Raw genomic sequence first — 13,442 nt, 5'->3', positions numbered from 1 at the left:
TCTATCTGTGCAATTTTCTTCTGTGCAGAGCATACATGGTCTTCCTCTCGCTTTCAAGTAGGTGTCTATGATGAATAGAAATTTTCTAAATGCTTGATTTTAATGGCTTCCCAGACCCAGGGGTGCACAGCCATATTGCCAGAGTAAAATATAGTGTTGATGGCAATTGAGGGGAAAAAAGACACGTGTACCTAACAGAGGAACTTATTTTCTAAGACAAGGTCTATAATTTTGTTGGCCATTTTTCTCCTATGCATAATGCAGAGAGGAGGAGTGAAGAAAAATAGAAGGAAAAGTTGAGAAAGGAAGTAAAGGGGGTGGAGAGAAAAAAAAGTAAATATGTAATATTAGGCTTAAGTTTTTTTTTTTCTCTGAGTAAGAACATTACAAGCGGTTTGTCAAACTGTGTGTACACTCAGGCATGTTTTCTTGGATTGGAATGCTGTGATCAGTCCAGTCCTCCAGCCACCCACCCATTAAACACAGATTGATGTCCTGGAAATTTGGGTGGAGGTTAGTGACTATCTCAAAATAAAGTGGAGTTCCTGTAGCCAGAATGGCTGAGCAAAGCTGTTTGCATCCTACTGTAGAGTCTGTAAAAGGGCTCATCTGATAGGAAATGACAAATAGACCCTCTCCAATAGCAGAATTGCCCCTGAGAAGCATTCCTGGGAAAGAGCATAAAACCACAAGCAAATGACCATGTTGCTTCCCACACTGAGCACAGAGAGTGGTTCATGTGTGGGCTTTGGACCCAAGTCTAAATCTGCAGACTGACTATTGTAGTGCTAGCACTCCTAATGACTACTCTGGCCTTGACATGTGAGGAAGCAAGACTTGTACCCATTAGAGGGAAATCATTAAACTCCCATTCCAAGGATTATTAGAAACTTGTAAAGAATGCAATTACCACTTGAGCTGCATTCAGCTGAATACATTTAAGCTAATTAAAAGCAAATGTGCCTAACTCTATGGTCAGTTTAGATTCATGATTGTGACTGTTATCTTATTATTTCCCATTAATTATAACAACACAAGCTTGGATCTATTTGCAATGATGTTATTGCATTTTCTGATGACTCCAGGCAGACTAACTTAGGCAGCATTAATTCGACATATTTTTCAGATCTACCAAAATGATGAGTAAAGATAGACACAGTTGGTTTTCATTATTTTAAAATAATATTTTTAACTCATCAGACTCTTCTTTATTCTTATGTAACTAAAAGGCCACCGAGTTTAATGGCCACTTGAACATTTTAACGTTGTTTAGTTAAGGGGGGGGGTTGTTCTTTTTTCTTTTTAAACTGAAACCCAATTACAAACACGTTTGTAATCCTGGTACTTAAATAAAGATATTATTAAAAATATCCAAATATATTGATTCTATTGATGAATAGGAGAATTAAGGGTTATGGTGGCTTTGAATATCATTTCTGTTCTTAATGATAATTATTATCAAATATATGAGAGTATTCCACTTTTCCTTCAAATTATATTTTTTATTAAGGTGTTAGAGAAATATTATTTTAGGGATATTTTCTACAATTACATAACTTGCCTTCTGAAAGTAATTTGAAAAGTTTACATTTTGAAATTAAGGCATGGTTTTAGCTTCCTAGTTGAATGTGATAAAGGTAAATGATTTCATCACTGAACCTTTGGTATGCCACCTGAAAACTTGGGAAAACAAACCTTATATAATCTACCTATAATGAAGATTTTCAGATGACAGGAAAGCAGTGGAAACGTTTTAGAAACTGCAAAGACTATACGATTATTATTATTATTATTATTATTATTATTATTAGTCTTTTCACCACAGACTAGTAGGCCTGGTCTCTCTCCATTAAATATATTCAATAAAATATATAAATCCAGCCATAGCAGGCTTTCAATGCTGCTATATACAAGGAATTCAAAGGAATCTTCTCTTGCTTTCTAAGTGTCATCTGTATGTATTTGGAACATATTCACATACTTTGATCTTGATTGACGGTAGGAAGAGTTTAAGTCACTTGAAAGGGAGTGTCCAGTGCCAGAGATAGTGTGCTATATGAATACATAGTATGTGTCATTCCACTTACGGTCTCTCTGGCTTTCCTTTATTCTGATATTACAATCTACTAAGGGTTTTATCTGAACATTTCCTTGGGTCATCCTGCTTGTAATAATTCTTCTCAAAGTCAGTTTAATGTACATCTTCGAGCTTTTAAATGCTTACTTACACAAAAAACATGAAACAACTATAGATTTTCCAGCAACCATACAATTTGTTGGTGGGATGTTCTAAACTAGGGAAAGGGCAGGCAAATGGGTTTTAAGAAAAATGAAAGACATTCTTGCAATAATAATTTTCAGACACAAAAGAGAAAAGAGCTGGAAGTTACAGCTCACCTCAGGAAGCTCACCACAAAGAGTGATGAGTTTAGTTAGAGAAATAACTACATTTTGAACTGTCCTAATAATGAGAATGTATGAGGGAAATGGAAAGCCTGTCTAGAGTACAGGCGGGGGTCGGGTGGGGAGGAGGGAGATTTGGGACAGTGATGATGGGAATGTTGCACTGGTGATGGGTGGTGTTCTTTACATGACTGAAACCCAAACACAATCATGTATGTAATCAAAGTGTTTAAATAAAAAATATATATAAAAAAGACTCTAAAATATGTTTCTGTAAAAAAATGGAGAAAATGAACTTTAATTTTACAAAGCCAAAATGTTGAGAATCACAACTACTTGAGAATTATGTTATGGAAGAATTATCTTTTATAAAAAAAACAACTAAGTAAGACTAACAAACACCATCTCATCAATTCAGGTTCTCTTCTGTCTTCTAAGTTTATCACTGTCTCGGCTTCATTTCACTGACTAGCCATATTTTCACTACATTTGGACAATCTTCTCCAAATTAGCAACATGTTAAGTTTTTGCAGATTTTATATATGTTGCTTCTACTACTGAAGTTCAGAAAATTGTGGGGCTATAATTAAATCTCTGCTGTCCCTACAACCTCTGAGCAACTCAAGAGAAGGGAATTTCTTTACTTCGTTAATTTTTATATTTTAAAATTCGGTCAGGGAGGAGGAAGGAAGAAAGAAAAAAAAAACTCAGTTGGGTGCTATCACAGAATAGGTAACTACTGAACATAGGTTTAGGTCATTGTGTCTAATAAAACTTTCTATGATGATGCTACTGCTCTATATTTGTGCTGTCTAAGACAATAACTTCAAATTATGATTACTGAATTCCTGAAATATATCTAGTGTGGCTGAGGTACTATTTTACCTGTAATTGTTCTAAGTAGTTAATGTGACTAATGGGTACTGACCTGAACACATAGACTTACATAATGATGGGATAAAGGCTGAAGGTGATTTAAGAAATGGTTCTCAGGTTCTTTGACAAGGCCACTGTTCTAAACTGAAAGGGTGAGACCTGTGATGAGAAAGGACATCTAAACCGAATTCCTACATTCCTCCTTGACATAGTATTGGTTTTTGATCCCTGTGGCAGCTTGGAAGCTAGAATGCATTTTCTCTCTGACTTGTTTTCATTCCCAAAGAATTAACACATTTGGTATGGTTGGTGTCAGCAGAAATAATCCTTTTTATAAAGTATGAAGACATTGTGAAGAGAGATCTTGATCGAAGAAGGAGAGTTCAAACTGCTTAGCATTGGCTAAAGGACTTTTTCCTAATATGAGTTAATGCTACAAGGTCCCTGTCCTGGGTGGAGTCATCTTGTCTTTGGCACAATCTTACCTACAAGGCAAGGGAAGGTACAGGGCAGCCAGAGAGACAGAACATGTCTGGGTCGTGAAAGAAATAGAGCGCTGCAAGGTCACCAGTTGGAACAAACTGAAACCGAACACAGCTGGAGGTCATACAACATGCTTTCCAGATGCCTCTCTGGAACCAGCTCTTATTATAGCTCTGCAAAGGAGATGCTTGCAGTAAAAGGGAAATCATCACAGTTCCACAGCCATGTAACTTTGACTCTGAAGTGCCCATGCTTGGAAATACCTTAGTGATCAATCACTGATCATGATGGTCTTCTTGCTATGGATTAAGAAGATTCATAGATTCTTTAAATTGTAGGTAACCATGGTATATGTATTTTTTGAAAGATGATCAGAGCATTGACAAAAATTTTAGTAAGGGATAGGAGAGATAATACAGTGGGTCGGGTGCCCCAGGTTTGATTCCTAGTAATCTATATGGTCCTCTGAATATCACCAAAAATGACTCCTGAATTCAGAGCCAGGAGTAAGCCCTGAGCACTGCTGCATGTGGTCCCCTAAACAAATAAACAAACAAAATATCCAAAATCTTCAATAAGGAAGATATAGTGCAGTATTTAAGGCATTTGCCTTAAATGTGACCAACACTTTTGATCCCTGGAACCACCCCTGAGCATCATTAGGGACGGCCCTTTAGCAGAGTTAGGTATAGTCCAGTTCCCTCAACCCATTTAAAACCCTCCACTTAGGGGTGTGGGCCCATTCCCACCAAGTTAAAAAACTCAATTAGAATTACTAGAAAGATTCAGAATTTTGTTCTATTTTATATCTCACCTACAATGATTTATCTGAATGCTCAGAGAATAATAACAAAAATATTCTATATATCAAGTTGAGTCAGGAACAAAACTGGAAAGAAGTAGAAAACTAAGAGAAGAACTTACATCTATTATTAGAAACGGTCACATTGGCATAAAATGCACCAGGTTCCTTTGAGCATTGGTCTGCCTAATTTTTATCCATAATGTTGAAGTCATGTGTCATGTTTGCTGTCATGTTTGAGTACCAGAGCTATAATAAGATAAGTTCTTATGATTCTTTCTGGCTGGTAGAATCTGTATAATTAGCATTAATAAATGTGTATTTGAAATTATGTTTGCTACATAATTCTGATCATCTTAAAATAAAATAAATGCTATTGGAATAAACAAAGCACAATTTAACTTGAAAATTAATTCATTTGAAACAAAGCCATCAAAAATTAAACAACCGCAATTGGGGCTCAGAGATTTAAAATATTTGATGGAAAAGAGCTCTCTCACATACATAAATATGGATCATTGAAGCACATCTAAAGCATTTCCCTGGTTTGGCAGTCCTTAGCAACAAAGTAAATTCAAATTAATATGTTATTAATAAAACTATTGTTTCAAAGGTTTTTTTCTCTTTGCCAACTCAAAGCTATAGATTGATGTTTCTCAAATAAAGGCATCCCATTCTACATTGAGGATCCCCAATTCTGTCAGATGTCCTCACTTTTTAAAAGCCACCATTACTTAGGAAGAACATGCAAGTTATGACTTTTAGAATGAGACAGTAATGGTAAAACCATCCTAGAGACATTGGTCTTTCTCTAGGATTAGGTTTGGAGTGTATTCATTGAAATTGGAAATAAGTGATTTAGCTGTGATGGTGAAGTGGCCTGAGGGTTTATATATTGTCATTGAATGACAGACATACTGTCTCATCCAAGGTCCCAGTAGGGAACAATGGTCAGTGCAGCTTTCTTGGTTTTCTTGTAATGAAGTTGCCATTTATTGAGCCCTATGTGTTAAGATTTAAAAATATAAAAACACACACTAGTGGGTTGTACAGCTAGGATTATTGAAATGTACATTTTGGGACAAACCAGTTGTTTCACGTCTTAGTTTCAGCCCCCCCCCCATACCCAAATACCTAAATTAAATTTTTGGCCAAGTAAAACCCAAGGGAATGAGACCACACACTGTACTTTAAACTGTATTTTAGGAGATGATGGATTGTGCCCTCACAGTAGCCAGATTCTTAAAGAATGTTTCTTGTCCTGACAGCACCCCCCACTCCTAAGACATTTCCATTTATTGTTATTTAGATTTCTACAGATAGGCAGCCCATGCTGCAAGTAGTATAAGGCAAGTAGATGCACACCAAATAGTACAGAAGCAGCAAGTAGTTTATCTCACCAGAAAACTCTGGTTTACTGGTTACATGGCAAAAAGTTATGTCCATCAGAGAGGAGCATCAGTAGGATCTTGAGGCTCTGCAGAGAAACAATAATTGCTCTCTGTTATAAGGAAAAGACTTCCTAAGAATACTTCAGGGTTCATTAAAATTTAACCATTGTTCAGAACACCATAACTTTTTTAAATTATCAAACCACCACAAGGTACAGAGATAAACATTGTTGATAGTTGATTTTTAGTAATATAAGGTTCCAACATTAATCCCTTACTAGTGTTCATTTTCTGCCACCAATTTCCCCCATTTCCAGTTTCTTTCTCTATCTTTGCAATACCTGACTCCCCAGTGTTTCACATTATCCCAAGGTATGTGTACACCTCAGTGATCATGTAAAAGGTCTTTAAAGCTTAAAAAATGTCTGTCTCAGCTATGATGCCATCTGTTGTCTCAGAGTAGGATTCCTTCAACTGTCCATTCCTTATCAAAAATGACTTACCATATTTTTCCAGAAATAAGGTTTGATAGGGATATGTAGGGCATAAACAGGGCCATTCTGATTGCAGATAGAAAGGAGAGATGGTTTTGCTGCTCATATGAAATATAAAAATGCAAAATAAAGAGAAATCCCATTAGCAGTTAGTCTGAAACTTAAAATATATAATGAGGGTTCCATTTTTGTCTGGGAAGTGGTGAGTTTCAGGTATGAATGTTCATGAGGGTCACACATGATTGCACTGGGAAAATGAATGCTAAAACCCAATGACACTGTTCATCATGGAATTTCCTGTGTAGATGTCTTGCTCTTGTAGCTGCTAATTAAATGGATTAGAGACAGACAACTTTTGACTTCACTCCTAGCTAATCCAGGATTTCTTAATACTCAGTGTCAACTGTACCCTATGCATTCACTCCATGATCCACATCCAGGATAGATGCGCTCCTGGCAACAGACAGAAGAAGCTTACAAGATTTACCCAATTTCCTAAGAAGCAAAGGCTAGGTTTGGCTGTCTGGAATGATGTGGCTAGAATGAAAAGATATGATTGAAGAATGTCATAACTGCCAGGAAAATCCACAAGATGATATTTTACAGAATCCTCAAAGATCTCTCAGTCCAGCACTGATGGCTGATTACTGGTACTTCCTTATCAACAGAGGAGGTCTTCCTGGAACCCAATTAGAAAAATAGTTCACGATGTACCAGTTGCCATTAAATAGATGTTGATGATTTTCAGTATAGATTGAACTTTTATAGAAAAAGTTTCCCAATGTTGGTTTATAAGCTGGGCAATTATTCTACTTTTAAAGTATTTAATGAAGACCTCTTCTTAATGACTCAGTTACACAAACATTAAAAACAGACTTAGCTTTGAGTGCAGGGCCACCCAATCACTGTGTATTCCTAGATAGAAAGATAGATCATTGAGATCGAAGGAATCTAGCAGAAAAGTATCTTTTTATTTTTGAACAAAATTCTTGTAAAAAATAAAAATAAAATAAAACAAAGCCAGAAAAATAGGAATTAAAAGAAACATTTTAGTTTAGAAAAATAATATTTTTGTACAACTCTTAGAAGATAAGAACATTTTTTTAAAGCAGGGTTTTTATGGTTATTTACCTCATTTGGTAATGAAAGAAACTTAGGTTCAGAACTGGAAGGAACTTTTCTGAGAGTGAAAGATGGGGAAAAATTTTTAACTGACTTCTTAATTCCAAGTCTTAGGGGCTGGAGTGATAATATAGTGGGTAGGGCGTTTGTCTTGTATGTAGCTGACCCAGAACTGACCCTTCTTTGATCCTTAGCACCCCAGATTGTTCCATGAGCCTTCCAGGAGCAATTTCTGAGTGCACAGCCAGGAGTAACTCCTGAGTGCTTCTGGGTATGGCCCCAAAACAAACAAATAAAAACAAACAAACAAACAAACAAAAAAACAATTCTTCCTCTGCTCTGTCTTCACGTTTTCTCTTTTGTCATCTTGATCTTATTTAATTGTGTGGAAGAACAGAAGAGCCTGGATAAAGCACTCAGGAAGTCCTAAGTCAGGCTGCACAAGGTAACTGGCCTTTTGTTTTATATTATTTGGGGGGCCACACCTAGTGGTTACTTCTAGCTCCCTGGCAGTAATTAGAAGACCAATTATAGCACTGGCAAATAAAATCTTGGTTAACTGCATCAAGGCAAAAATCCTTTCTCATTGGCCTGGTAACTGAGTCTCTTACTTGGAAGTATTAGATGCTTTTGATTAAGTGGTATGCTATGATAGCAATTTCTGTTACTCCCTCAAGATTTTATTTCTATCATGTGATTTTCATAGAAATGATAATAGAGGTATGGTTTGGTTGTTATTTATTCCCCTAATTTCAAGTGACTATGTCTCACCCCACACCTGGAAAGAATACAATAGTTCTTACAATGTGATGTGCAGTTTCATGGTTACCTATTAAAGTAGATGAGGTGGGGAATTTACGTGGCTTTAAAGAACTTTGGGGCATGACTTCAGAGGAACAAGAAGGTGAAGATTGAGTGCAGGGATAAATAAAGAATTTAGAGTTGTAACCAGGATATTTAGAATTAGCAAACAAGAAAAACTCCTCTTACAAACCTTCTATTTCTCAGTGGTTACAGTCATAGGATTTATTATAGTGGACTCCAAATAAATTGCTTCTACCAACAAAAGAGAAAGTGGCATTTTTATCAGTGGTTAATTTTAATATTTTTAACCTTCATTTCCAGCAATGAAATGAATAGAATATATAAAATCAATTGAGAAAAATATATGCAGAACACTCCAAGACCTGGAGTTCAAAGGTCTTTCCAAAGATATGATTCCTTTTTTTTTTTTTTTGGCAAAGACAAGAGAAGACAAAATAAACAAATTGAATCATATTGAAAAAAAAAAGTCTTCATGGCAGAAGAAATGTGGGCTAAAAATAAAAGCTACTCTTTTGGGAGAAAATATTTGCTCTGAGTGAATAAGGGGTTAATATCTGAGAAACAAAGATCAGGTCAGTGAACTACCTTGCAGAAGAGCCTCTAATTTTCATAGCGTATAAACATGTTGCTATTCTCTGAGTTATAATAACAAGAACTGGGAAAAAGATGGCTGGTAGAGTGGATAGGATAACACTATTTCCATGAGATTTCCAAGAGTAGTGACATCTTAGTTCACTAAGTCGAGACAAGGACCTTACGTTTTGGCAAAATTTCATCAAAGTATTCTCCCGTAAGGATGAGCTCCTAGAAGTAAAATAATTCAAGGAGACTAAAGCAGTCACAAGGAAGGAGCTGCCTTCCTTCTTGATCCTGGACTCTTATATCTCCTCTGGGAAGGCTCCCTGACCATGACTGTCAGAGGTTGCATTCAAATTCTCATTTGATAGAAGCAGCCAAGCCAACTGCAGGTGTGGGCATACTTCTTCCTTTACCCAGCAGAACTTCTGGAAAAGACTGTGCTTTCTGCGAGAGGCCTAATGAAAACGATCAGGCTCACGCAGAGGCCCTGCTGTGCAGGAAGATTGCTTCCAAGAAGCTATTCATTTTTAGTTTAACAACTGTGCATTTGGTCCCCACACAATTTATCTTCATGCAAAATCATATACCTGTGTGCCAGATGTGCACAGCTGTATGTGAGCAACTGCTGATCTACCCAGATCTCATGCCAAGTGCCTGTTTCTTTAAATTAGGGTGGGTTGGGATTTGGGTCGTGTGAAAATTTCATTTTGAAACCAGAAACCAAGCAAGTTCTGGCTACAATGGGGTTTGAGCATAGCCTGGTGATAAACCCAAGGTTGAATTAGCTTTTTGAGGACCCCCCAGAAACTCCCCCTTCATGACCCTTGAAATTCAGCTGCATTCTGGATCTGCAGAGGTTAGCCTATCTGGAGATTCGGTCTTGCCAAAATGTGCGGCCCTTGTAAATGCTTGTGGTGAAACTGCAAAACCTCTGCCCAGCCCTCGGGAGCCTTTGGAGCAGAATAGAACTTGACATTTTTAGTTTGTGTTTCAGTTTTTACCCTCTGGACTCAGAAGAAGCAAGACCACAAAACACTCATCGAGGCCTACTACGCCAGCAGCTGGGATGCAGCCGTGCACAAGAAGAATCAGGGAAGTAAAGCTAGGAGAGGACCCTCCCCTTAGCAAAGCACACCTCTGCATGCTTTGAGAAGCCACAGACTGGCATTGCCCCTTTGATCTTGAATTTTTCTCCTTTTGTGCCCTACGTTGGTCAAATAGTAAAAAAGATTGAGACATCAGCTTGTCATTGTATGACTGGTTTATTGGATATTCATGAAAGTGAGGGATGGGTGTGTGTGTGTGTGTGTGTGTGTGTGTGTTTGTGTGTGTGTGTGAAGTAGGCATCAGTAGGGGGTAAAGTTCTTGACACATGACAGATGTTAAGTGTGTGCTCTTTGCTTACAGGATTATAGAAGATTTATCATTTTTCCAAATTTTGGATACTGTGAGATGCCAGGTCCTATGTCTGAAGACTAGTTAATACCCATAGCTCCATAAGACAGACACAATTATTCTTATTTTTTCAGTAGGAAAATTGAGACTCAGTGAGGTTGTAAGGAAATTGCTCAAATACTCCACGCTCCAGTGTGGTGGAGTACAGATTAAGGTGTAGCAGTCTGATTTCAAGTTTTCCCCATGGCTGTGATTTCTTCCTCTACTTTCTCTACCATATCAGAATCCTAAGAAAAACAACGCCACTGTCCTTTGCTTCTCTTGCTCTCCAGATCATGTCGCTGTGATAGAAACCTAGATGGAGGCCTGCAGGGTGACTTCCTATTGTCACACCTTCCAATTCCTTTCTCCTTCTCACGTGAGTAGGCATTGATAAATCTAGCCACAATACACAGGCTCAGTTTGCATTTCAGCAGAATTCTCTAGAAACAATAACCAGATGCAACTCAATTCATATTGTGTCCACATAAGGAATCCATTCCAAGAAAAGTCAGAGGATGCACTGTGATTCTCCATCAGATGAATGACTTTTAATCTTTCCTGGACTGGTTTTAGAACTCAAAGAAGAAATAACAGCTAGATTAATATTAGAGTACGTTGCTTGAATCCGATCTCAGGAAGAATGCGTATATAATTTAGTCTTATAATGATGACTCCTTAAATCTCAGATTACTCATGTGTAGTGGCTTCTTCTGGACACCTACACACTTTAGGCACTTTTTCTCTTTCAGTTTCAAGAACTACTTTAGAGTTTGCTTTCTTTCAGTCTACTTAGGAAAGTCAGGCCATCATCCTGGAATAGAACAGAATCCTTTAGGAATGACATCATTTATTTTTCAACAAAGATTAATTTAATTTGGTTTAGTTTAACAAGAGTGTGTGATCATAGATTTGATAACCCAATAGATGCCTTGAATTAAATTTTAGTCCTGGTTTAGCTCTCTTCCAGTGAGAAAAACAAGGACTCTTGAAGGTAATTGGTATATCACCTCTCCAAGGGGGAGAAGAGGGGTAGGCTTTCAATTTTCTTAAACATAAAACTTCAAATCCACATATAATAATAAACAAATGGTTTAAAGCATTTTATGTCATAAATGTACTGCCATTATTTAGTTATGAATTTTCAGGTTCAGGAATTATGCTAAGACCCTAGGGTCATTATGGAATGTCTGTATATTTGATTTCCAAAGCTCCAGATAGGTTTTAATGTGTTCAATGTTATACCACTGCATTCCCCAAGCTATTTTTATATCCTCAGAGACATGTCCTAATAACAGGCCTTCGTGTCTTCTGCTTAGTGGAAAGTGTGAATAATAGCTCCAAAAAGGATATATATATGTATATATGTGTATGTATATATGTATGTATAATTTTTTAACTTTAACATATGTTCCCACATGGCCAAATGATTGAACCCAATACAGTTAACAACTTAGGAAGGGATTCATTGAATTTTCCATGTCTCTGCATGTCCAGGGTAACTTTGTAAGGAGACCCTAAATGTGGAATAATCAACATGTTAAAGTAATCTAGATGTTTATGATTTGATAACTCTTTGGTGCATTGTTTAACAACATGTTTTCAATTTACTTTCCTTCAAATAGCTCCAAATAACTCTGTGATTTTGGATGATTGATTATGGGAATGCTGCTTTTACTGTACATCCAACGTAATTTTAAAATTACATCTTCTTTTCATTGTTAAGGGGTAAAATCATTTGCAGGTCTTGACATGATTTATCAGAGAAAACGGGGACAAAGGGTCAGTCTTGGCCCACTCTATTAGAATATTATTATGTGCACCCAGAAGTAAAGCATTAGACTTTATGGAAGTAGGTTCTAGTTTCCTAAATATTAAATAAGTTCTGTTGCCTTAGAACTTATTAACTTTTTGTAACTCATTTTATTTACATATAAAAATATCTTGTGATTCACTTTATTTTCATACAAAAACCAACCAAGTATGTGACTAGTGGTATAACTAAATGCCTTCCCTGTACAAGGCCTTGAACTTGATCTCTGGTGCCACATAGTTCCTCAGGAAAACATCAGGACTGGCCCCTGGTTCCAGACTACTTCCAGGAGTAGCCCTTACAATACTAGAAAATAATAAAAATCAGCTTAATTATTGGCATTAAAATGTTTCCCTGATATTCTTATTTATATGTGTATTTATGATAAATATATCATATATCATATATACTATATATCTATATGAATACACACACATATATTATATGGCAAAGGTAGAAATCTATGTTTTCTATTCAGAACCAAAGGCTTATATTCAGAAAACTTTGGAAATCATTAGGTTAAGTAACTTCTAAGTCCAATTCTAATGTTCCCCAACTCTAAACTACATTTCTTTTGTTCTTCATACTTTTAATTTTAAGAATACCCATTTTCTTTTGTGAAACTATTTATCAACTTAATGACAAACACTTCTCCATATTCTTAATGTATATTTTTCTTAGGCTCTAAGTTCAAACTTGTATGTAATGGATCCTTTTAATCCTCTGAAGAACTTTGTTCGGTTAGCATATTAGTCATGGTTGTTTGTCCTACCTGCTAACATTGACAAACTCTCCTATCTTAAAAGTTTAACACGTTGAAATTTGATTTCTTACTTATATAAAATATACCTTTGTAACAGTCAACTGTAGCACCTGTCTTTCATGGAAAGGTAAGGTTGTAGAGACTTTGGATCCTGTCTATCTTCATGGAATCTGATACATGACACTTCTTTTTATAGCATATTTTTAAAAAACAAATCACATAGTGTAGACTCAAGTGGAAGACTGGCAACTTTAAAGAAGCATAGGTAGATTAAATAAACAAACTGTACCACAGTGTGGAACTAAATCTTACAGTATTAAGTAATTAAGGCTCAAGAAGACCAATTAAAAGTGGAACAGGACTTGAAGAATAAGACTGATGTAGAATATTATTTGGGGTTTCAGAAAAGAAATTATACATTATTCACAATTGCTGAGATGTGGAAAGCTAATTATCC

This window comes from Suncus etruscus, chromosome 12 (genome assembly GCF_024139225.1).
Source record: "Suncus etruscus isolate mSunEtr1 chromosome 12, mSunEtr1.pri.cur, whole genome shotgun sequence".
NCBI classification, from domain to species: domain Eukaryota; kingdom Metazoa; phylum Chordata; class Mammalia; order Eulipotyphla; family Soricidae; genus Suncus; species Suncus etruscus.
The sequence above is the reverse complement of the archived record's forward strand: the minus strand, read 5'-3'. Positions refer to the sequence as shown.